The sequence below is a fragment of the Manis pentadactyla genome, chromosome 17 (genome assembly GCF_030020395.1).
Source record: "Manis pentadactyla isolate mManPen7 chromosome 17, mManPen7.hap1, whole genome shotgun sequence".
Classification (NCBI taxonomy): domain Eukaryota; kingdom Metazoa; phylum Chordata; class Mammalia; order Pholidota; family Manidae; genus Manis; species Manis pentadactyla.
In genome coordinates, this window is record NC_080035.1 from 16399449 (window position 1) to 16425392 (window position 25944).

A 25944-nucleotide genomic window follows, 5' to 3' on the forward strand; every position below is an offset into this window, starting at 1 on the left:
AAGTAAATGAATTTAAGCCTGATTTTTTTCTTACTATTATGATATGCTAAGCCAAAAAATTGGGCAAAGTACTAAAATAGGAGCAAAGATTTATGACTCCTACTTGACTGCTGTCATATACTAACCTGAAATATTGGTCTTGTCATGTTGTGCAGATGTTGAATACATGGTGTCTGGAGCAATGGCTTCACCTCAGATGGCAAGAAGTGCATGGGGCAGTGTTGCCTACTGTCCCCTAAAGGCTGAGGGTAATACAACAAACTAGGTTCGGGGTCAGCTAGTGACCAATAGATTTTTACCCTTAGTACATTTGGATTCATAAAGATTCTAAGTTGGTTGCAGATAGATTTTCTAGGCATTTTCAGGCACTGTGAAAAATCTTATTTTGAAAAGACTAACCAATTAAAGTGCTCACTGAATTTGGTCTGCCCCATTGTCTTCTCATTGACTACCTTCTGGTGGGTTGATGAAGACGTATCCTGTAACTTCCATTTAGAGAAGGAAATTACCAAGAGGTTAAAAAGAAAAAGAATAAAACCAATCATTGTGGGAAGACTGAAGAGGCAGAAGCTAAAGAGAACCTGCTAGATCTCACCCCCAGGGACATAGTAATACTACATAGTTAATCTAGTGCTGGTATCCATAAAAATATCCTATTAAGGTTATTTTATTATTTTCCTATACATGCATACATGAAAATGCACTCACAATCATCAGAGAGTATTTTGGAACACACATCAAGTTCCCTTCTTCCCAGAACCCATAAAAATGCCTTCACTGTAAAAATAATTTAACTTTTTTAGTGCAATCTATAAATGTGGCCTTTGGGCCCAGTGTTTATGGCAGATGGAATGGCTCTATTTGGACTCGCTAGGAAGACATCAACGTTCTGTAGGTATTGACACAGCAGCCATAAGCATCCATCTGGCCTTATGCCTGCACAGCAAAGATGATTAAGCATAAAATTTGAAAACATATCTTAATGTGTAGTCGCACAGGATTTCTCCGTTGACATAACAATTTATTCATTGCAAATTCTTGCTAAGTTTATGTACATATACAGTATGTACATATACATGTACCGATATACATATCTGTATATAAAACTTTGGAGTTGGTCTTAATTGCTTTTGTTCATGTGTTTTTCATATATTCAGGATTTTGATCTATTTGTTCTTGCTGTCTCATGTCTAAGAGAATTTAATAGTCAACCCTAAATAGTCTTCTGATTTTAAGAAGGTTATTAAAAAGTACTTTAAGTCTCTTTCTCAGCATCACAGCAAATTCCCTTGTAATCATGACACACTGATAGGCAAACCAACATATTTTCATTATGTTATTTGTATTTCACTTATTGTATTTATTGAACAACTTTCTGACTTCACTAAGCCTAATTTCCTTCCCCACTATTATCAAACCTGCTGGAATTTAACATTCTTTATCTAATAAATATAATTCTTCATGTTTGTGATTAGATAAGACTACTTTAAGTATTAAGTATTTCTAAAATTAAGTATCATCATAAGAAAATATTACTGTATAAATAAATAACTTCATTTGGCCATTCTGACTTGATTTAGTTACTTAAAACTACAAGTCATTGGACAGTTGAGAAATCTGGGGTATATTTTAACCCTCAAGTAACTGCCTCTGTTTCCTGATCAGCAAAAGTAATTACGTCTGCAGAGGAAGTGAACAATTAGATGTCAGAAAACACAAGGTTAAGTTGTCTCAGTGCTTGGTGAAAGACAGAAGTCATTTACTTACTAACATCCAGTTTAGTAATAAAGAATGCCATGGTCTGCACTGAATAGGTTTTCTCCTATCAGCTAGGTTTTGCTCACCTGTGTCCCACTCCTCCGCAGATGAAATACTGTGTAACATACAATACATTTAGGCATCTAGGGCGTCAGAGGGATTGTGCATCTCTGGGCAGGGGCTTGAGATGGACTCTGGTATAAGCTTTCATTTCAGGCCCAGAAGTATGAATAGGATGGTGATTGCCTTCCCAGTTAATTTCACCCTGCTACTGCTTCTCAGGAGAGGGATGGGAGCTCATTTTCCCTTTTCAGTTCTTAACATTTTATAGTGACTGACTTGAAACAAAAATTCTTTTTTTTGGAGGGGTCCCTTTCTCCCCCTCCTGCAGTGTAAAAAGAGATTGTGTTTGTCAAAATAAACAGTGAGGGACTATAAATATGTTCCAAACATTTTTTGAGGCTGAATTTCAGCAGCCAAGATGTGCTGTGGGGATTCTGTGTGCTGAAGACCACCGTGGCACCTGCACTTGGGAGACATTAATGAGCTCCATGCAGGCCTCAAAATAATGCTAATATTCAAAGAAGTTTCTAGTATATCTGAAATAAAAGTAAAGTTTCATCCAAACAGGTTATTAGTTACTTTTGACTCTAGATTACTTCATTAAAATTGAATTTTAATTTTGCCTTGTAGAACACACCTTACAGTAACTTTTTGAATATGTGAGCTCATGTTGAGGATAAGCTGTACAATGATATTTTTTAGTATTTTTATTTGTAATCATAGCTATGAAAGTTTCACAAATTCTCTAAAATGAGTAGGGGATGGAATGGGAAAGAATTAAGAGGAATGGTATTTTGGGGAGAAATTAAAAAACAGAGGTTATCAGTGTGATGACCAAATTTGCATTTTAGGTCACTTATTAGGCTACTGGGCTTTGTGGTAATTTGTTCATTCTTGTTTCATTAAATTGTAATTACTTCTGATATCTCTAGCTTTATCCCTTTGGCTGGCTCCTCTATTAATTAAGCCTTAGGACCCTTTAGGAAATGAATAATTCTCTACTGGACAGTGTTAAGTTGAAGTCAAGAGGTGATAAAAGAAAATTAAGAGTAAAGGCAGAAGTTGCCACAGAAAATACTTTAAGATGTGAAAATGAGAAGGGACAGTGTGCTTCCCCCCCCCCATTATTCACTTTCCCTTCAGTTTCATTCTTTCTGTTTTCATTTGTCTGTGAAAATACCTATAATCCAAGTCTCTAACAAGTATTGTTTATGTGCTGTGTGTGTATTGTGGTGTATAGTTTCTTCCAGGAGCCCAGTTGAATTGCCTCAGTGCATTAACTTGGAACATTTCTGCTATCTAACTAATTATTAAGACTTTTCTGGAGATGGGATTTCACCGGTGGAATAAGTACTGTGGGAGATGGCAGATCTAAATCTTACGTGAGATTTATGGACTAAGATATGTTGTTTTACATGAATGAATGTTGATTTACTTGGAGACATGTAATGATTTTTCATGATTGTCCTTATTTACTTTACAGTTTTTATTATAGGATTTAGAGGATTGGAAGTAATCTTAAAGAGATTATTTCATTCTCTTGCTTTTGGTGTGTTTCAATTTACAAAATTTCAGACTTCGAAAGGCTCTTGGTAATGACCTCATCCAACTCTTTTTAGAAGAGGATAAATCAAAACATGGATATTAAGTGTCTTGCCTAGTTTTATCAGCAACCTGAAAGTTTCTTATTAACAAATAATAACAACACAGCATCAACAACATAATATGTAAGATTTTTAATTCTTGGACAAATGATCTTTCCTTCCTTCCTATGGGAGGAAAGATATGACAGTCATAATTAGTTCTGAGAGTTTTAGAGCAAATTATAAATGCCAAGGAACTCCCCTTCAAGGAAGAATTCCTGAATCATAGTGAAATATGAATACCTTGGATATGAACAAATATCTGGAGCACAAAGATGAATTGTATTTGAAGAGTTAAGTAACTAGTAAACAAGGTGTGCTGCTCCTAAAGATTTCATTACTAACTGCCTTTGATTAGATTGTCTTTTCCCCCCTGGTTGGTATGTTCTCCCACTCTACCGACTAAAGCCATGAGACCTTTCAAGTTTAAGTAGGGATAGTTTTTTTGGAGTCTATCCTTTAATTCTTTACGTCTTCCTTCAACGTGAGTACCATATGTATAAAGTCCCAAATCCACATTAGAACTCCAAAACCCTTTGCAATCTTCTATCTTCCTGTTTTTCTAGTCTGAAAGAAATTTTAAGATATTCTGTCCCTACTTTCCACACTCCAGTTATATTTGCCTTATTTTAGTTTCTAAAATGTTTAACTGATTCTTTCCCCTAGGAAACTTTGCACATGCTGTTTCTTTTGCATCCAGTGCTTGCCCAGGCACCCATTAGTCATTCTTCAGGTCTTAGGGAGCATATGTTTTCCTCTGGAAGAATTTACCTTAATCGTCAGACTAAGTGAACTCTTCATGAAAGGAAAAGAAAGGACCTGAACTCCACCATCCAAGTGGGTTTATTGCTAAACCTGAGAGGAACCCCTCTGTCCTGGTAAGCAGAACAAAGGAAAGGGGTCTTAACAGGCCAAGAGCCTTTTTATGACCAGTGATTTTGGTGGGCTCTTTGAAGACATAGGTAATGGAAAAGGTGGGCTTGTGGCTTGCTGATGTGTCCTCTGGAGAATGCTTGAAGCCTAAGTAAGATGAAACCTAGGTCTCTCTGAGATGGTGGGTGGTCTTATTCAAAAAGGCAGTACTCCTGTCCAGATACTATCACTTCATGAAATCAGTTTTCATAATTTCTGGTATGTGTGTTTTTTTCACACTCACTAGGATAGTGATGGTGACAGTGCACAGGAGTGAACATATTAAATTTCATTAGGAGATTGTCTATAAAGCGTTGTGATCAGTTGGCTTTAAGAGTGAGTCAGGGATGATTCTGGGTCTTTAACTCTGGTGATTAGGGGGTTTAGGTGTCAATCAGTTTCAAGGAGAGATAATATGGAAAAAGTTATATGGAAAGAAAATGAGTTCACATTTTGTGAAGCTGAATTCAAGAGATGCTCTTTAAATAGTTAAATGTATGAGACTGACCTCAGGAGATATGTTCATAATGGGAATGCAAATTGGAGAATCACCACCATATAGAAATAATAGTATAAACCAAGATTGAAGCTAAGAAGGTGCAAGGGTCAGAGCGATATTTAAAGAATGCGAAGATAGGAGGATCCAAATCAACCCTGAGGAATAACGGCCACTTTAACACAGGCTGGGTATCCTTTCAGATTCACTATCCACTCCTCTTCACCCTCCTCTGTGTCCTGGGAAGCTACCTGTGTGAACCACATACAATGGTTCCCTTGCCCTGTAGCCTTCAGCATTGTTCACCCAGCTGAGGAGGAGGCCCTTGCAAAAAAACAAAAACAAGAAGAGTGAGTTCAGAGCTTTTGTTTTCCTACATCCATCCTTGTGGGTTCTCAAAACAGTGACATGTCCCATGACTGAAGGTCACATTTCTTGTGAGGCTCAGCAACAGCCTCTCTGTCTGCAGGTTTTGGCAACCCCTTTCTTTGTTTGCACTACATGCCTATGAGTAGTGACACTTACAGATATTAAACCTAGAAGACTGCCCTGTCCTCCACATCCCCTTTGCTCAAAAGTTTGTCAATAATCCCTGCGTAAAAATCTCAAGTTATCCAATTTAAGTGAGCCATCTGTTTCCTGCCATGACCCCACCTGACTCATAGCAGAGATGCAGAAAGGAGAAATATGTCCTAAAAGGCAAATATAAAAGAGTTTCCAAAAGATAGAAATGGTCAACGATGTCAACTGATGCAGAAAGGTCAAATTGGACCTGACAGTTGAGAGGTTCTTGATGACCTCAGGAAGTAAGTTTCCAATTGAGTATTGCAGTAGAATTGTGAATGAATTAACTATGCTATGAATGAAGAGTAGAAAAACACTGAAGAAGGGCAGACAAAATGCACAAAGTACTCTTTGGGAAAATGACTGAAGTCATGCAGAGAGTGAGCTAGATGGTCAAAAATGATATATTGGAAGGGACATATATTTCATATACCAAAGGAAAGGAACCAATTGAGAGAGCAGGTTGAATACAGTAGGTGAGCAGGGACTCTGTGGAGGGCCAGTGGATAAAAGGTAACTTGGACTTAGCCGGAGGCAGAAAAATTAAGTGAAGAGGACTGAACCAACTTATGTTTTGAAAATAGAATTATAAAGCAGGATAATGGTGACTTAAAATTTCTGCACATTTCTTCAAAATTACTATAGAATTAGCTCCCCTGTGTATTGTTAATTTAGATGAGTAGTAATTTATTTTATCTTGGATCACCTCTTTTAATTTCAGACTTTTCAAAAAGTGGGAATTATGTTTGATTTTCTTTTATGTGCTGGAGTTATCTATAGGTTAGGAATTGTTGGAAGTCCTTTACATTTGCATTTACACACTTTTAACTTCTTGGATATACACACTTTAAACTTCTTGGATATTTCTGCAGACCTATTCTGGTCTTCTTTAATGATAAAAGTGCACATTAATATAATACAGCTCTAATAAATCAAACTGTACTAACATGTAACATAATAGCTTTTCAATTAACCTCCTATATGGCTTCATTAAATAAATTCTAATGTAATTTTTCCTCTTATTCCTTGAGGCAACAAACTCTCAACAATTCTCACTTTAAGAGAGCAATAGTTCTTTTTTTTTTTTTCCTAGTAATGTATGCAGAGGTTTAGCTGGAACTGAATAGCACTGTGTTAAAAGCAAAGGCTCAGTTTAAATAGTCGACCCAGATGACAAAATAAGTTCAGGCTGCTGTTTTTCTCCCCGTTGAATTAACCTGAGGGAAGCTAGATGTATGGAAACTGGAAACTAAAACACCACAAAAGTAATAAAACACCTTGAGAAATCCTGGCAAGAGTTAAGTCTCTCTTGAATTGACAGTGATTCTTTCAAGATAAAAGTCGTGTTTGGGGATTTTTCACAGAATGCAAACTCTGCCTTCTTATAGTTTGAGCTGGGAAAAAAAATCCAAAATTTTGTGTAAAGCCATTGATGATAAACACCTTTGACCAACTCCGATAAAGATGATGGCAACTTTAAATCACGGAATGTGTTAGAGATTATTTTTCTCCTCCATGTAACTTAACTGAAATAAGTATCTGTTTTAGGATGGCAGAGTTACAATATAGTGACTGCAGGAACAATATAGTATTTAACAGGGCTCAGATAATTTTTTTCCTAAAGTATATGGCAAAGTTTTGAAAATGGACTGCTAAATTTAAAAAATACAGTTGTCATAAAGTATTTCCATAAAGGCTACCTTGTCATGATTCATGTTATTTCTTTTTATTATGGAAAATACACAGTTGTGCAATTTAGAGAAAGCATACTCTTTTCAGTTCTGAGTTCTGTTTTTTTTCTGGGTGTATATTTTTGTGTAGCTGTGTTCATGTATCTCATAATTGTGTACACAGCAAAACCTCTTTTGAAAACTTGATTATTATAGTTAACTGGGAAGAGACTAACCCTAAAATAATTGACAGCTGGTACATTGATACTGGCTTAATGGGCATCCAGCTAGTAGATACTTTAAAATTTTATCTCAAATTGCTATCTTGTCTGATAAAAGATGCCATCAGTGTTATCTGGGGAGCCCGTTGTGAGCTCCCTATGATGGGTATTTCTTACCCAGTCCACTCCCCAAAGACCTTCAGATGTTAGAGGGCAGGCTTTTGATTATTTAAATGACTGAGAATTTAGGAAACATGTACAAGGATAAAGGACAGTTAAATGTGCCACTATCATAAGATCAATAGCATGTATAAAACACAAAAGTCTATATTTTCATTTAGTGGAAATCCAATGAATTAATTGCTATATATAAATAACTGTTGTACAAAACAAATTAAATTACAAACAAGGTGATACAGTTAAAATGATACATCTGAAGCATTAATGGCCTAACTCCTACTTCCATGATGTCTGGCCCTCCTTAAAAAATCTTAAGAATGGGTTTTAGGTTGCATTTCTAGCCTATTTGAAAATATTTGTAAACTATGCTAGTCAAACTAAAGGAAATTAAGCAGAGAGAATTATGATTATTAATAATAACACTGAGAATTACTGAAATTGTTATGACCTAATAGGCTGAATTAGTTCAGGCACTGAGTCTCCTCATAATCTTAAATGCAAATTGTGATATTACATTCAAATGGCCATTTTTTTCTAGTGATATCAGAGAGGACTGCAAAGTTTATTTAAGTTGCTTCATTACCCAGAATATTTCACATAATCACCATTAACCACAGCAATCTCTTCTCTCCAATATAGCTGGTAAAAAAAGAATTGTAATTCTTTTCTCAATTATTAATCAATTTCAGTATTCATTTCCTAACAGGGAATGCTTAATAGAGCACCGCTCCCCTTCCTTGACATCTTCCCCTTTCACATCACTGACGAATGAGAATCAAACTACAGACCACTTACTGATTAGCTGAAAATTTCTAATCATGTCATTTTGGAGTGAAAGTAATTTGTGCAATGGGATAATTCTTCATAATGGAATGAATATTGAACAATGATTGGTAGGAAATTTTTAAAAAGCTAGGCTTAACAGCAAAACAGAGGGATTTTTTTAAATCAACTTCCTAAAAACTTTTCACTGCATACTGTTTTCTTTTCTTCTTTTTTTGAATGACATTCAGTAGAAGCCCCTATAAATATGTATAAAGAATAAGGACCTCTATGAGTTTTTATGACCTAGGTGTAGGATGGCAGGGTGGAGGGACAGAGTAGAGAAATTAGAATCACTTTACCTTACCTTTGTCTGCATTTTTGCCTCCTCGATTAGGGCAGGGATGACCTCTATATTATTTCTGCCCTGCTCTTCAGTGTGTTTTCAAGTGTCCAGCAGATAGTGGGCAATGAGCAGTTATTTATGAGTAAATTGAACGACTCAGTTAACTAATATTTACATTGGATTAAAACAGTGCATTTTTTTCCCTTCAATTCAAAGGACAATTAAGTTTCTGTGTGTCCAATTATTAGATTAAAAACATGTTAAACAAAGTTAAAATATTTCGAAATACCTCAATTTTTCTGCTCCAAAAGAATGAAATTTGACTGTCTTAGGGTAGAAGGCAAAATACAGTGAGTCTTTATTTGATAAATTTTAACATGAAAATTGGTCATAATATTCTCTGGTTGGCAATATTTTAAAGTTTTACAAAATATGATGTTTCTTACTGAAGTTTGTAGATGTGATTGTGAGAGGGGCTTGAGCCCATTTTTAGGAGATAGTTGTGGTTAAAGATGCTGAAATGAGAATACTGCTTTAAAAATAGTCCCAAGGATATTTGTTAGAACTCTGCAAGTAATTTTTTATGGACAAGAAACATTTGGGAGAAGCCTGCTTTAGCCTTCATTAAATGGCCAATATTATGCAATCTCACTTTTACCACATACTAATAAAATCAATCTCTCATTGATTTTTCACTTGTCTTAATATAAAAAAATGTAAGTGACAATATCAAACAGATAAGAGATAATTTAAGGATGGGAGTGCCAAGTTATTTCCTGGTATCAGTACCATCATTTAGATAACTTGAAACTATTCAGGGGTGCTCAGATCATCAGCTCTGGGAAGTTTCCATATATTTTAGAGATTTTTCTTTCATCCAAAAAGGGTAAAGTAAATAGACCTCAGCACTTATTTATCTAAAAGGCTAGTGCTGAATAATTTAAAATGATGTCTCTATTTGACTAGCTTTCTTGGTCTTTAATCACAAAATGCAGCATTTTTATTGTTCTGGGAATAGAGTTGGGGAAAGTTGACACTAAGGACCACAGAGCATTCCAGCTGTTTCTTAGGCAGTGATAAAATCTATTGGTCTTTGGCAAGTGTACCCTTGTACCTTCTAAAACACATACATTATATAAAGAGTAATTTAGGTACTTGTAAAATCCAGTGAACAAAAATGATCTTTTCCCTAAAGTCTGAAAGATAGCATTTATTCTTCTAAGGAAACTGAAGCAGTAACATTTTGATTTGTTTCCAGACTAGTCATCCAGCTCTAACATTTAAGTGGTATCATACAGTAGATTGCATGCTATCTGGTAGAAAGAAAATCCCTCTACTTTTGAACTGATAACTCTTAGGTTTTGAGGGTGACCATTCATTATCATATTTTTATTATCCAAACCAAGATGTTCTAAGAATAAAAGACAGGGGTTTTCATAATTATGCCATGATAAGCCTTAATCAAGACCTCTCCACAATTAGGGATGTACCCCATCCTGTGTTTTGGGGTGAAGAACTTATATGTAATTTAATAATCACTCCACTAGAGTAAATGTCCAGGAACAAGATGCAAATTTGGCTTGAGGTACGTAACGTAGGTTATTCCGTGCCTCCATTTTTGCTGTTACAGCTCAGTCTTCCCTGGCATCTGTAACCTGAGAGGGAAAATGTGTTACTGAATGAGACGGAAAACGCTGGGCAGTAGTTCATTTTGGTTTAGGGAGAAACACCTTAAACTTGCTTTCATTCCTCTGAAATGAAACTTGGCTTCTCTTATCAGCTCTGAAGTAAACCAGGGTTTGGAAAAATCCAACTTCACGATTAAAATGTATTCTTCTTATAACAATGTGGTCCTTTGCCTCCTTTTAAATTAAGAATCCACCAACAGAGCAGATTACATCCAACTTCTTGCAGAGCGAAAACCAACCATTTATCACAAGTCTTTCTCCTTTTTTTTTTACCCTCACAGTTTGTATTCCACTGTTTTGTTTTAATCCCCCTTTGTTTTATTTGGCTGCTGAAGCTGGTGCGCCTTGCCATTGGCAATAAAAGCTTATGAGCAAACATTATCTGTATCTTGGAAAGCGAGACCGTCACCCCAGTCTGCACATCCAGCTGTGCCCCTGCAGAAGTCCTGAGCTTGTTCTTAAATTGGAACTTGGGGAGCTTTGCCAAGATTGCACGCTGCCAGGCGGGCTCTTTTAGGACGGTCCGTATTGATTTACGTTGGTTCCCCTGTTTTCTGTCAGTTAGTGATCCTGTCGCAAGCTTTGATTCCTCATTATCTCAATTGCAAATTCCATGAACGCATCATCATGCTGCTAGTGCACCCAGGATTTGAGACTGACAATATTGGATCGATGTCTCAGGGGCGCAGCCCTGAATTTCAATAATACAATTAAATTCCTTGAATGTGAGATTTATCCAGATTGTCAATTCTGCATTTTCTGCACGTTCAGTATGTGAAGCTAGCCACACACAGAACCTGAGCACAGTGTTCCTGTCGGTGCATAACGAAGGAAAAAGACTTGATCGTGAACCTGAGGGAAAGATAATCAAATGTTGAACCTGCTGAGCCTGTTAGCTGAAACTGTTAACAAGGTTTGCTCAAATCACCAGGGAAATGCTGTGCAGGGATGAAGATTGGGGTTCAGTTCTGAGCTATGTAAGCAGGGTTAGGCTGGATAAGGAGGTCTGGATGCTTGTTGCTGAAGCTGTGTAGCAATCCTGCGGAAGGATTTGTGTTTTCCCTCAGGAGTCACTTCAGCACATGGATTCACTTGAAGCACTTTATGCTCAGTTCTGAGAAACATACTGGCAGAGAAAGTGTCATAAAAGAATACCACATGTTTTAATTCTCATTTTCACCAATACCAAACAAAATAAGAAAGTAACAAACCAGAACAATTACTTCCACTTCTGTAATTGTAAAGGGTAGACTGAGGAGAAAGGGGAGTAAAAAGCCAGTTACTCTGCACAGGTGTTCTCTGTTTGGTGGAATAAGAGTTTCAGTGAAAGACTCAAGTGAGCACAAAGTGTTCCTTTCAGTTTGCTTACACATTTAAGACAATGAGAACTTTATAAACCTGCATCCTTCCTTTAGTCACAAAACTCGGTATTCGTCGCTCTTAGTGTACTGGCTGACCTCCCCCCAGAGCCCCTTCTTTCCCTGCCTGTGACCTCACTGAAGGATATTAATGAACACAGCCAGCTCCCGCATCTGGTGAGAGGCAACTAAGCCTCTGGGACTGATAAAGCATGTCCAGTCTTGGAGTCATTACCACTTTTTATTGGAGATAGTGCACCATTGAAACGAGAGCACGTGTTAGTTGCCCTACCTCTGAATTTCCTACTCTGAGAACCTTAGCCATTCAAATTTGACATCCAAGGTCACTTGAAATATACATTCAGCAATAAACTGTAAAAGAATCTGTCTGTCATGGAAACATGCTAAATTTTTATCTAGGCTAGGTGGCTGTGTGTGACCAATTACTATTGAGAGAAGTGATCTATTTTAATAACATATATGTTCATCATAAGTATTTAAAATCTTCAGCTTCTCAAGTTAGATAAATGATATAGAAATACACTTTATTATGCTGCAGTCTCTTGAAATGGCCTTGATTATTTTTAATGCTTATGTAGAATTCTTATAGGGGAAAACTGTTTTCTAAACAATATCCTTTTATTTTTAAATTAAGGTATTATTGATAGGTAATCTTATGTTCAGGTTTCACATAAGCAACATTGTGGTTACTACATTGCCCCCTATTATCAAGTCCCCATCACATACCCCATTATAGTCCCTGTCCATCAGCATACTGAGATGCTATAGAGTCACTACTTGTCTGTTCTGTGCTATACTTCCTACCCCATACCCCTCCTATATTATGTTCACTAATCATAATATCCCTTGATCCCCTTATCCCTCCCTTCCCACACACCCTTCCCAACCCCTTCCCTTTGGTAACCACTAGTCCCTTCTTGGAGTCTGTGAGTCTGCTGCTGTTTTGTTCCTTCAGTTTTTTGCTTTGTTGCTATACTCCACAGATGAGTGAAATCATTTGGTACTTGTCTTTCTCCATCTGGCTTATTTCACTGAACATAATACCCTCTAGCTTCATCCATGTTGTTGCAAATGGTAGGAATTGTTTTATTTTCACAGCTGAATAATATTCCATTGTGTATATGGTACCACTTCTTCTTTATCCATTCATCTACAGATAGACACTCAGGTTACTTCTATGTCTTGGCTACTGTAAATAGTGCTGTGATAAACATAGGGGTGCATATGTCTTTTTGAATCTGGGATCCTGTTTTCTTAGGGTAAATTCCTGAGGAGTGAAATTCCTGGGTCAAATGGTATTTCTATTTTTAGTATTTTGAGGAACCTCCATACTGCTTTCCACAATGGTTCAACTAATTTACATTCCCACCAGCAGTATAGGGGGGTTCCCCTTTCTCCGCATCCTCACCAGCATTTGTTGTTGTTTGTGTTTTGAATGTTCGCCATCCTGACTGGTGTGAGGTGATATCTCATTGTGGCTTTAATTTTCATTTCCCTGTTAATTAGTGATGTGGAGCATCTTTTCATGTGCCTGTAGGCCATCTGAATTTCTTTTTTGGAGAAGTGCCTGTTCAGATCCTCTGCCCATTTTTTAATTGGGTATTTGCTTTTAGGTTGTTGAGATGCATGAGCTCTTTATATATTTTGGATGTCAGCCCCTTATCAGATATGTTATTTATGAATATATTCTCCCATACTGTAGGATGCCTTTTTGTTCTGATGGTGTCCTTTGCTGTACAGAAGTTTTTTAGTTAATGTAGTCCCACTCATTCATTTTTGCTTTTGCAAAAATGCCCAAGGAGATCGGTTCATGAAGAAGTTGCTCATGTTTATATTCAGGAGAGTTTTGCCTATGTTTTCTTCTGAGAGTTTTATGATTTCATAACTTACATTCAGGTCTTTGATCCATTTCACATTTACTTTTGTATATGGAGTTAGAGATTAATCCAGTTTCATTCTCTTACATGTAGCTATGCAGGTTTGCCAACACCAGCTGTTGAAGAGGCTGTTATTTCCGCATTGTATGTCCATGGCTCTCTTATTATATTTTAATTGGCAATATATGTACGGTTTTATATCTGGACTCTCTATTCTATTCCATTGATCTATGACTCTGTTCTTGTGTCAGTACCAAATTGTCTAGATTACTCGAGCTTTGTAGCAGAGCTTGAAGTTGGAGAACATAATGCTTTATTCTTCCTTCTAAGGATTGTTTTGGGTATTCCAGATTTTCTGTGGTTCTATATGAATTTTTAGAGCTATTTGTTCTAGTTCATTAAATAATACTGCTGGTATTTTGGTAGACATTGCATTGAATCTGTAGATTGCTTTAGGTAGAATGGCCATTTTGACAATATTAATTCCTCCTACCCAAGAGCATGGGATGTATTTCCATTTATTAGTGTCCTCTTTAATTTATCTCAAGAATGTCTTGTAGTTTTTCAGGGTATAGGTCTTCCACCTCCTTGGTTAGGTTTATTCCAAGTACTTTATTCTTTTTTGATGCAATTGAGAATGGCATTGTTTTCCTGATTTCTCTTTCTGCTAGTTCATTGTTATCATATAGGAATGCAACAGATTTCTGAGTATTAATTTTGTATCCTGCAACTTTGCTGAATTCAGATATTAGTTTTAGTAGTTTGGAGTGGATTCTTTAGGACTTTTTATGTACAATATCATGTAATCTGCAAATATTCACAGTTTAAATTCTTCCTTACCTATCTGGATGCCTTTTATTTCTTTGTGTTATCTAACTGCCATGGCTAGGACCTCCAGTACTATGTTGAATAAAAGTGGGATAGAGGGCATCCTTGTCTTGTCCCCGATCTTTGAGGAAAAGCTTCCAGCTTTTCACTGTTAAGTATGATATTGGCTGTGGGTTTGTTATAAATGGCCTTTATTATGTTGAGGTACTTGCCCTCTATACCCATTTTGTTAAGAGTTTTTATCATGAATGGATATTGAATTTTGTCAAATGCTTTTTCAGCATCTATGGAGATGATCGTGTAATTTTTGTCCTTCTTTTATTAATGTAGTGATGATGTTGATGGATTTTCGAATGTTGAACCATCCTTGCATTGCTAGAATGAATCCCACTTGATCATGATATAAGATTTTTTTAATGTATTTTTGAACTTGGTTTGCTAATATTCTGTTTTGTATTTTTGCATCTGTGTTCATCAGGGATGTTGGTCTGTAATTTTCTTGATTTGGAGTGTCTTTGCCTGGTTTTGGTATTAGAGTGATGCTGGCCTAGTAGAATGAGTTTGGGAGTATTCCCTTCTCTTCTACTTTTTGGAAAACTTAAAGGAGGATGAGTATTAGGTCTTTTCTAAATGTCTGATAAAATTCAGCAGTGAAGCCATTTGGTCTGGGAGTTTTGTTCTTGGGTAGTTTTTTTATTACTGATTCAATTTCATTGCTGGTAATTGGTCTGTTCAGATTTTATTTCTTCCTGGGTTAGTCTTGGAAGGTTGTATTTTTCTAGAAAGTAGTCCATTTCTTCTAGGTTATCCAATTTGTTAGCATATAATTTTTCATAGTATTCTCTAATAATTCTTTGTATTTCAGTGCTGTACATAGTGATTTTTCCTTTCTAATTTCTTATTCTGTTTATGTGTGTAGACTCTTTTTTTCTTGATAAGTCTGGCTAGGGGTAAGTCTTTCAAAGCACCTACATTTCTTTTGTCCCAGAGCAGCCAATTGAAGGAATCTCTTCTCAGTCTCAGTGTCTGACATTTTTTTCAGCCCCTCTAATCTTCTCAACACCATGCAATGTGGGTCTGTACTCCCAGATTAGATTTCAAGGGTTGGTTATTTAGCAGTCCTGGGCTTTTACTCTCTCCCCACTCTGATTCTCTTCCTCCCGCCGATGAGCTGGGGTAGGGGGAGGGCTCAGGTCCCACTGGGTCATGGCTTTGTTACTTTACCCTTTTCTGTAAGATTTTCTCTTTTCCCAGATGTAGACTGGCTAAGGCAATCTTATTTCTGGTCACTCTTTTAGGAATAGTTGTATTTGGTGTATTTTCATATTATATGTGGTTTTGGGAGGAGATTTCTGCCTCAGTTCTCATGCAACTATTTTTTTCCCCTCTCAACAATATTTATTCTTAATTTATATTTACCCATATTCAGGCATTATGCTGTGTGTATGTATATGTGTGTGTGTTAAAAAATGCACAGAGCCTGGGATGAGAAAATCTGACTTAAAATTTGGTGATGGCGTTTATATCCTATAGGATGTTGAGAAATATAGTTTAACTTCTTATTGCCTCAGTAACTATATCTACAGAATGGAAGCAATAATGATATCTGTCCTCCCCTCCTCACGTTGTATGAATTAAATAATTCCAATGGAAGACTTTGCAAATTTTAAGGTACTATACAAATTTCAGTTTTAATATTAACTACATTTTCTTTTCACAATTTCAAGAGTCAGACTTTGTGTTTCTTTCAAACACTGGTTGTTTTCATCCATTTTATTTACCTGATTGAGGAACTGCACTGAACACTATTTGTACCTGATGAGTTCACTGAATCTGACTGAACATATTTCCCTGACATCCAGGCCTTCTTCTTTTGTGACTTCTTTCACTCACAAATTCTGGCCAAACCAAATGTCTACCACTTTTATGACTTTCTAAAGATTTCTCTGCTTTCAATCTAGTTTTCAGACCAGAATTTTTAATCTTACCTAACCAACGAAGGATAATTATGTATATGTTGCAAGGATTTTTTAGTTTAAAATATTGAAAATTTATTTCCTCATCCCCCAACATGCTCTTTGCTATGTCCTATCTCCTCTAATATCAGTGTTTCCTCATTGTTCAAGCCAAAAGTATTACGGGCATAACCCTCTTCATGATCTCAGAGTTCCTTAATGGTACAGTATGTCCGAGTCTACCTCCTAAACGTCTTCTATAATCAGTCCATTTCTGCACTTCAAGGACAATATTCTATGCCAAACCATCAAATTTCTTTGCCTGGAACATTACAACAACCTCCTATTTGGATTCTGACTCTATGCATTTACATATATAAACTTCCACTCTGATAAGGGTCATCTTTCTAAATACAAATCTTAGCTTAAATTAGTGTCATTATCAAGCTTAAATTGTTTCAGTGATTTCCCTTTACCATTACCATAAAATCCAAGACTTATAGGTGTTTGAATCTGGCTTCATACCTCTACTCTGGTTTATTTGTCCTTAATATCTGAAACATTCAAAGTATTTATTTAAATTTAGATTTTAGAAGCACCCCCCAAATTTTGTTTTTAATGAGTGAATGGATGAATGTCTGCATAAGTGAATATTTGCAATTAAAGCTATTTGTATTTAGACAAGTAGAAAGCTACGTAAATAAGTATTTCAGGTTTGGAGATTAGAGTTTATCAATATAAAAAAAAGTAACTCTCCACTATCACCCTTTCATCCACCTGTCAGCCTCTCTCAACCTTAGCACTAATGACATTTTGGGCCAGATGATATTTTGTTGTTGAGAGCTGTTCAGACTATTGTAGGGTGTTTGTCAGTATCCCTGGATTCTATCCATTAGCAGCAAACCCCCACCACACTGCTGGTGGTGATAATTTAAAATGCCTCAAGACATTGCCAAATATTCTCTAGGGAGCAAGCTCACTCCCAGTTGAGAACCACATATTTGTTTGGCTCCCAAAAATTAGAAGAAAAAAAAAGTAGTGGGAGAAGAAATTCTATTGCTTTACCTGATTAAAATGGGTAAATATCTTCAAAGAGTCTGCTATCTATTAAATACTGACCATTTCCACAAGGTATAGAAATCATAATAAAGGATCCTGAATACATATGAAAACAAATAAAAAGCACTTTATTGAAGCCACTCAGTGTTAAAAAATTGAGCCAATTAGAAGTTAAATAGCTTTAAAGTCTGTATAATTATATGATATTAATGAATCTTTGAGAGAGATACACACAATGTAAGAAATTATATATTGTATTGGTAGTGGTCCTTTAACTGACCTACCAAGTTGCATTCTAGGATCTTTTTCTTATCATGGAAGAAGTTTACTTTTTAATATCTATGCTCTGTGACTGTTCATCATATCAAGAAGAATTATATTGCAAATAATCATGATCTGGACTGCTTTTGTCTGTGGCTGAAGCTAAAGCCATCCAATTAAAATATGGTGTTCAGGGAAAATAGCTCATTTTAAACCAGGGTCTTAGGCAAAGGAAAGGACAGCCTTTTATTAACTTTGTCCCTTGTCTCTAGACATATTTATTGCATTCTTCTGGAACAGAAATAATAGAAGCTCAGGCATAAGGCCATGTGTGCAAAATAAAACTCTCATCTGCCATGAATGTAAATGGCTCTTTCATTTGATGGGAAACACTATGGTTTTGAAATCTAAAAATGACTCACAAGATTTAGAAATCTGTCCTATAAAACACAGACATTTGATGATTAAAAATATGATAATGTAGAAATAATGATAATATCTTGCTTTTGTCCTTGCACATAGCTGCATTTTTTAGTTAGGTTTATGTCTCTACTGCTAGATAACATGGTCAGTAAATTTTAAAGTTCTTTAATTTGTTTTTGTAATGGAACAAATATTACTCTGTCACTATGAATTTAAATAAATGTTAATATATTTATCTGCCATAAGCTCATAATTATCTATAGTCCAACTTCACTCTAGATTTTTGGTGTGTGTCTATATAAAATGTAGATTTTTATCCACTATTATTTATTAAATTATTGTATCAACTACTCTTATTGATTTTGTGCTTTTCCCACATGTGTCAGCATTTTTCAAATGTGTCTCCATATGGGACTCTGGGAGAAAATTACAAAGTGCAATTCTGGTTCATGTCAAAAACATTAACTTCGAGATACAGTGTTGTTAACACATCTCAGATAAAATACTGCCCAAGGTGTTGGGTGTTTGGACACAGAAGCCTGAGCCGCCAAATGTTGTAGAGCTACAGGCAATCATCCAAGAGATAGCATGTTGACAATCATTTTAATTGAAATCTTAAAATGTGCCTTAAATCCAAATACATTCTATAATGAAAATAATTCTAATAATTGCCTTAATACCATCAGTCAAGCAGAAGTTCTAGACCTGACCTGCTGGTCAGAAGCAAGTCATATGTTCATCATGGGCTGATAAGACAGTGGATAAGATAGACCATGCCTGCCTTTGTGGAAACGGAGGATGGGATCTCTCTTGCCCAGATGATGTGGCTTGGACATAACAGATTCTGGATGATAAAAAAGTAAAATGCTGAAGTAATAGACTTGAGGACATAAGTAATATTTTCATCTTTTCCTATTCAAATACCACAAATTTGGAAAGGAAATATAAGAGACATATTTCAATCTTACCTTCTTACCTATACCTTTTCTTAGTAAAGGATCTGACATAATCCTAGGAAGGAGATGCCTGTAGTAATAAAAATATCCAAATCTATTTGGTTTTAGCTATTTTGTAATTTTCAAGTTTCCAGAAAAACTAGAAAATGTTATCAGGGGTTTACTGTGAAGTGAAGAAAGGAGAAGGTTTAAATTTTCACTTTTAAGCCTTCCATATTATTTAATAATTTCATGATAAAACATAAATGAATGAAATATAAAAACAAAACAAATTTAAAAAATCTATAAAATTCTCCTGGTTAGCTAACTTTTATTAGAACAATGAGAAAAACTTGCAAATAACATAAGTAATCCATTTCTGTTTACCTTTAAAACATAGAGCATAGTAACATTTTCAGTACCTTGGATAAGGACAAATTCTCAGATATAGTATAGGAAAAAACAAAAGTTCACTTATTCTATTTGCTTCCTTATTGCATAAACATAACTTTTTTTTTAAGAAGGCATCTGGAACTTTCTCATGCGGTTTCTTCTGATGTCATCATAATCTGGCATTTCAGGCTGTAGGGAGGGTTATGAGTTTAGGATCATGTAACAGTTACAAGCAGATTTAGGCATATTGAGGGTCAAATCTCAGCTCTCTCAATTAATATTCTTATTAAGTTATAAAGGTCAAGTTTCCCTTTTTATGCCCCTACAAAGGTAAACTTGATTCTCAACTCACAGGATTGTGGATATTAATTGAGTTAGTAAAGCTTATAAGTGGTTAATGTTGTGCCTGGCAGAAACATTCAAATTTGGCTTTTCTTTTGCTTCTTTGATTGTTTGTTTTTTTGCCTGTTTTTACTGGAGGCTCAGGTGGCACATAACAATTCATTAAATGGCTTCAGAGGTAGGGGGTAGAAAAGAAACAAAAAATAAACTGTGGTGGGAAAGGAAACCAGCCAGGAGGAGATAAGAGCTGGCTGGTTTCTTCTCAGCCTGATTTAGGGGAGGGAGTTGGTACCTCTGAACAGTAGGGATGGAGCCCTTCCTGCAACTTTTGTAGGGAAGAGAAAAGAAGAAAAAAAACCAAAAGGCTTTTGTGTTGGCCCTTCTGAATGAATCTCAAGGAAAAGGAAGAAAAGTTGTTGTTTTGATTTCATGAATTATGGAGAAGGGGGAAGGGACTTTTGGGTAGGGTCAGTTGAAAAAACAGGCAGATACCAGAGATAGAACAGGGTGTCTTTAAATTAGAAGCACTCAAGTATGGTGGTGGTGGTGGTGGTGGGTTTCCTACTGTTGAAGGGGGTTGAGGTCTCCAGGGCTTGGACTGTCTGGTTCTAGGGGGCTGCTGACATCTCTGCTGGAAATGACAGTTTTGTGTTAGAAGGAAGAGAAACAGAGTGCTAAGGGTTAGGCTCCCAGGAACTCTACACTCTTGGTCCAGGAGATCTGCTCTGAGAGAATGAGTCCACACTGCCTGGGTCTGGTGATTAGCATGGCTGGACACCAGGATGGTTGGAACACTCTGAGAGAGTGATACCACAGCCACTGTGGAGGACAGGCATACTCCGCCAGTCCTGAGACCCAAAGCAGAGGTGGCAATTTGAAAGACTTGCTGCCAGTATGAGGGGTGCTAGAGTGGCAAGGGTTGGATGGAGCTTTCTCCACAAGAGAAACTGCAGGTGGATATAGCTTCCCAGCCCTCCCTTGGCCCAACAGTTAGGGTATTCTCAGGAGTCCCAGATACTCCATTCCCCTTGCTGGTGGCTCAGCTCTGAGGTGCTTACCTGAGCACCACCAGTGTGCCAGCCCAGTTGGCCCAACAGTGTCAGACTTTGCTGCCTGGTAGGCAGAAGGAGGCTCTCCCAGCTTTTTTGGCTCTGTGCCAGCCCAATTGGGGAGGCACATGAAGGAGCCAGTTCCAAGAGCTCTTCCCTACCTGACAGTGGCCAAGCCCTGGGCTGCATGCCTTGCAATTGAAGCATTCCCTCCCACCACACCACTTGCCCTTTCTCAAGCATCCCCAGAGCCATGCAACTGCCCCACCCTTGCTGCAGGACATCCCTGCTATCTCTGCATGGCATGCAGAGGACAGCCCTGCCCCCAGTGATCTCAGCAGAAGCCACTACTGTGATCACAAATTGCTGGCTGAGGCAAACAGCCAGGCTTAGACTGAGACCACTGCCAGCAGAGAGAAAGGCTGCCCCTCCCATTGCCCACCCACAGCAACTGGGGCTCTACTGCAAAGGAGAGCCAGGCACTGGACAGTAAAGGGTCTTAAATTTCTGGCCATCACAGGATGCCTTCTTCAGAAAGTCATTAGCAGATCCATCTAATACAAAGGAAAAAACACAGAAACCCTGACAAAATGAAGAGACAGAGGAATCTGATCCAAACAAAACTACAGGATAAAACACCAGAAAGAAGGCTAAACAAAACTGAGATTACCATTTTTTGACAAGGATTTCAAAGTGAAAGTCAAGTCATAAATATGTTCACCAATCTGCAGAAAACTACTGAAGATCTCAGTGAGCACTTCAACAAAGAGATACAAGAACTGAAACAGAGCCACTCAGAACTGAATAATACAGTAACTGAAATTGATTGTACAATGGATGGAATGAATAATAGATTGCTGCAAATAGAGGAGAAAATCAATGAGAGAGAATTAGAGAAGAGGAACACAATGAAGCTGAGGAACAGAGGAAAAACAATTTCTAGGAATGAAAGAAGAATAAGAGATCTGTGTGACCAATTCAAATGAAACAGTATTTACCTAATAGGGGTACCAGAAGGAAAAGAGAGAGACAAAGGGATTGACAGTCACTGAGGAAATAATTGTTGAGAACTTCCCTGGTCTGGGGAAGGGAACAGACACTTAGGTCAAGGAAGCACAGAAAGCCCCTAAGAAAAGGAACCCTAGGAAGGTAACACCAAGACACATAATAATAAATGACAGAGATTAATGATAAGGAGAGTATTGAAAGCAGCCAGAGAGAGAAAAAAGATTACTTACGAGAGAAACCCCATCAAGCTATCAGCAGACTTCTCAGCAGAAACTTTACAGGCCGGAAGGGAGTGGGATGAAATATTTAATGCATTGAAACAGAAGGACCTTCAACCAAGAATCTTCTATCCAGCGATTGTTATTAAAATATGAAGTGGAGATTAAACAATTCCCAGATAAATGAAGGCTCAGGTAATTAAAACCATTAAACCATCATTACAGGGTATGTTAAAGGAACTGCTGTAGATGGAAATGTTCCCAAGCCTAAATAGTTTCACTAGTGAAAATAAACCCACAGTAAAGGTAGTAGACCAATTAATTAACAAGCAAATATGAAATTAAAACAAAGTAATAAACCAACTATACACAAAACCAGTCAAGTGATACACAAGAGGTGCAGATTATGACATCTAATAAATAAAGTATGAAGGAGGAAGAAGAAGAAAAAAAGTAGTTTTAGACTGTGGATATAGAGCAATTATCAACATAATATGGACTGTTATATAGTAAGGAACCTGTCCTTGAACTTTTTGGTAACTGCCAACCCAAAGCCTATAATAAATACCCCAAAATTTAAAAAGAGGTATCTAATCATGACACTAAAGAAAACCATCAGATAATAACAGAAGACTATAAAGAGGAAGAAAGCAACAGAGATAACCATTAAAAAAAACCCAGAAAACAATTAATAAATTGGAAATAAGTGCATATCTATCAATAATTGCTTTAAATGTAAATGGACTGAATGCAACAATCAAAAGACACAGAGTGGCAGAATGGATAAAGTAACAAGACATATCTATGTGCAGCATACCACAGACTCATTTCAGACCTGAAGATATACATAGACTAAAAGTGAAGGGGTGGAAAAAGATAGTTCATGCAAGTAATAGAAAAAAGCAGAAGTAACAGTACTTCTATCAGACAAAATTGATTTCAAAACAAATAATAATAGACAAACAAGGACATTAAATAATGATAAAGGTGTCAGTCCAACAAGAGGATCTAATCATTACAAATCTCTTTGCACCCAATATAGGAGTACCTAACTATGTGAAACAAATACTAACAGAATTAAAAGGGGAAATAGATTGCAACACATTCATTTAAGGAGACTTTAACACACCACTCACATCAATAGATCACCAGACAGAAAATAAATAATGAAATAGAGGAATTGAACAATGTATTAGATCAGATGGACTTAACAGTTATCTACAGAACATTCTATCCAAAAGGAGCAGGATACACATTTTTCTCAAGTGTACATGGAACATTCTCCAGAATAGATCACAAACTAGGCCACAAAAAAACCTCAATAAATTTAGGAAGATTGAAATCTTGTAAAATAGTTTCTCAGACAACAATGGTATGAAACTAGAAATAAATTACACAAGGAAAACAAAAAAGCCCTTAAACACATGCAGGCAAAACAATGTAATTCTCAATAATCAATGGAACAATGAAAAAATTAAAACAGAAATCAAGCAATTCATGGAGATAAATGGAAACAAAATTCAACAGTTCAAAATTTGTGGGATGATGCAAAAGTGGTACTAAGAGGGGAGTACATAGGAATATAGACCTACTTCAAAAAACAAGAAGAAACCCAAATAAACAATCTATACTCACAGTTAAAGAAACTAGAAAAAGAAGAACAAATGAAACCCAAAGTTAGTACTAGAAGGGACAAAATAAATATCAGAGCAAAATAAAGTAGAGAAGAATAAAACAATAGAAAAAAATTGGTTAAATCAAGAGCTGGTTCTTTGAGAAGATGAACAAAATAGACAAAACTTCAGCCAGACTTATGAAGAAAATTAGAGAGAGGACACAAACAAAATCAGAAGTAGAAAAGGAATAGTTACAACTGACATAGAAATACAGAGAATTATTAGAGGACTCTATAAAAAATTATATGTCAGTAGAATGGACAACCTAGAGGAAATGGAAAAATTCCTAGAAAACTACAACCTTTTAAGACTGACTGAGGAAGAAATCTGAACAGACCAGTTATCAGTAACAAAATTGAATTGGTAATCAAAAAACTCCCAACAAACAAAACTCCATGACTAGACTAGATAGCTTCACAGATGAATTCTGCCAAACATTCAAAGAAGAGTTAATACACTTCCTTCTTAAAGCATTCCAAAAAGTATAAGGGGGGGGGGGGATACTTTCAAACTCATTCAGTGAAGCCAGCATCACTAAAATACTACACCAGGCAAAGACACTATAAAAAAGAAAATTAAAGACCAATATCCCTGATGAACATAGATGCAGAAATCCTCAACAAAATACTAGGAAACAAAATTTAAAAATACATCAAGAGGATCACCCATCACAACCAAGTGGGATTTATTCAAGTGATGATACAATATTCAGAAATCAATCAGTGTGATACACCACATTCAAAAAAGGATGAAAACCAGATCGATTTAAGATGGTGCTGTGAGAGGTGAGAGGTTTCCTCCCAAAACCACATATAGTATGAAAATATAGTTAATACAACTAATTACAAAAGAGCAACAGGAAAGAAGGCTGCACCAGACTGCATACACCTGGAGAACAGAGCAGACTTGTTGAAACAGGGTAACGTACCAAAGCCTTGATCTGGTGGGACCCAAGCCCTTCCCCCACCCAAACCCAATGGCAGGAGGAAGAGAAACTGAGCAGGGAGAGGGTGGGAGCCTAGGACTGCTGAACACGCAGCCCTGGAGATCTGCTTTGCAGCACAAACCTACATTGCATGGTGCTCTGGAGATTAGTGGGGTTGGAAAGCTAAGACAGGAGGAATACTTGAGAGACTGAGATTCCAGTCATTTGTGGAGGACAGGGTTCCACACCCGGCAGCTCTGAGACAAAGGAAAGGTGGCGGTCTGAGAGGCTTCCTAGTAGCCAGAGGGCTACCAAAGGGGTGGGGTTTGCACAGAGCTTGTGCATGGGAGAAGGGATAGGGGGACAAGGTTGTCTGGGTCCGCTCTGCCTAGCAGGTTGGGAATTTTCAGGAGCTTCAGGCACTCCATCCCCTTGGCTGGCTATTCAGCTCCGAGGACCCCCACTGTGATATACAGCCTGCTGCACCTTTCTCCTGGCCTGTTGGCACCAGCTCACAAACCAGCAGTCACTGCCCTGGTGTTGGGCCAGCCAGAGGGAGGCCCTGCCTATGACAGCTACAGACACAAAGCACAGAGGCTTACACCTGTGTGCTCGGCCCACTGGCTCTGACACTGGAGACAGGCACTGCAGCCAGGAATCAGCAAACAGTTCTTCCTTCCAGGTACCAGCACCACTCCCCTGTGACCCCTGAACCTCACTCCAGGGGCTGAGCAGCTAGAGCTTCTAGGCACTACAGGGCACCACATAGAAATATGAAATGTCAAAGGAACCTGGTTCAGACCTAAATCTCACAAACCCCAGAAAAAGGGTCCAATGAAATTGAACTCACCAATCGTTCTGAAAGAGAGTACAAAATAAAAATCATAAACATGCTCTGGACATACAGAGAAATATTCAAGAACTCAGGGATGAATTTAGGATGGAGATGCAATCATTAAGAAATTCATATCTGAAATGTAACATAAAATGGAGGGATTTAAAAGCATATTAGACATAGTAGAAGAGACAGTAACTGGAATAGAAATTAGAGAAGAGGAATACAAAGAAGCTGAGGCACAGAGAGACAAAAGGATCTCTAAGAATGAAAGAATATTGAGAGAACTGTGTGACCAACCCAAATGGAACAATATTTGCATTACAGGGGTACCAGAAGAAGAAGAAGAGAGAAAAAAGGGATAGAAAGTGTCTTTGAGGAGATAATTGCTGAAAACTTCCCCAATTTGGGGAAGGAAATAGTCTCTCAGGCCATGGGGTGCATGGTACTCCCAACAGAAGGGACCCAAGGAAGACAT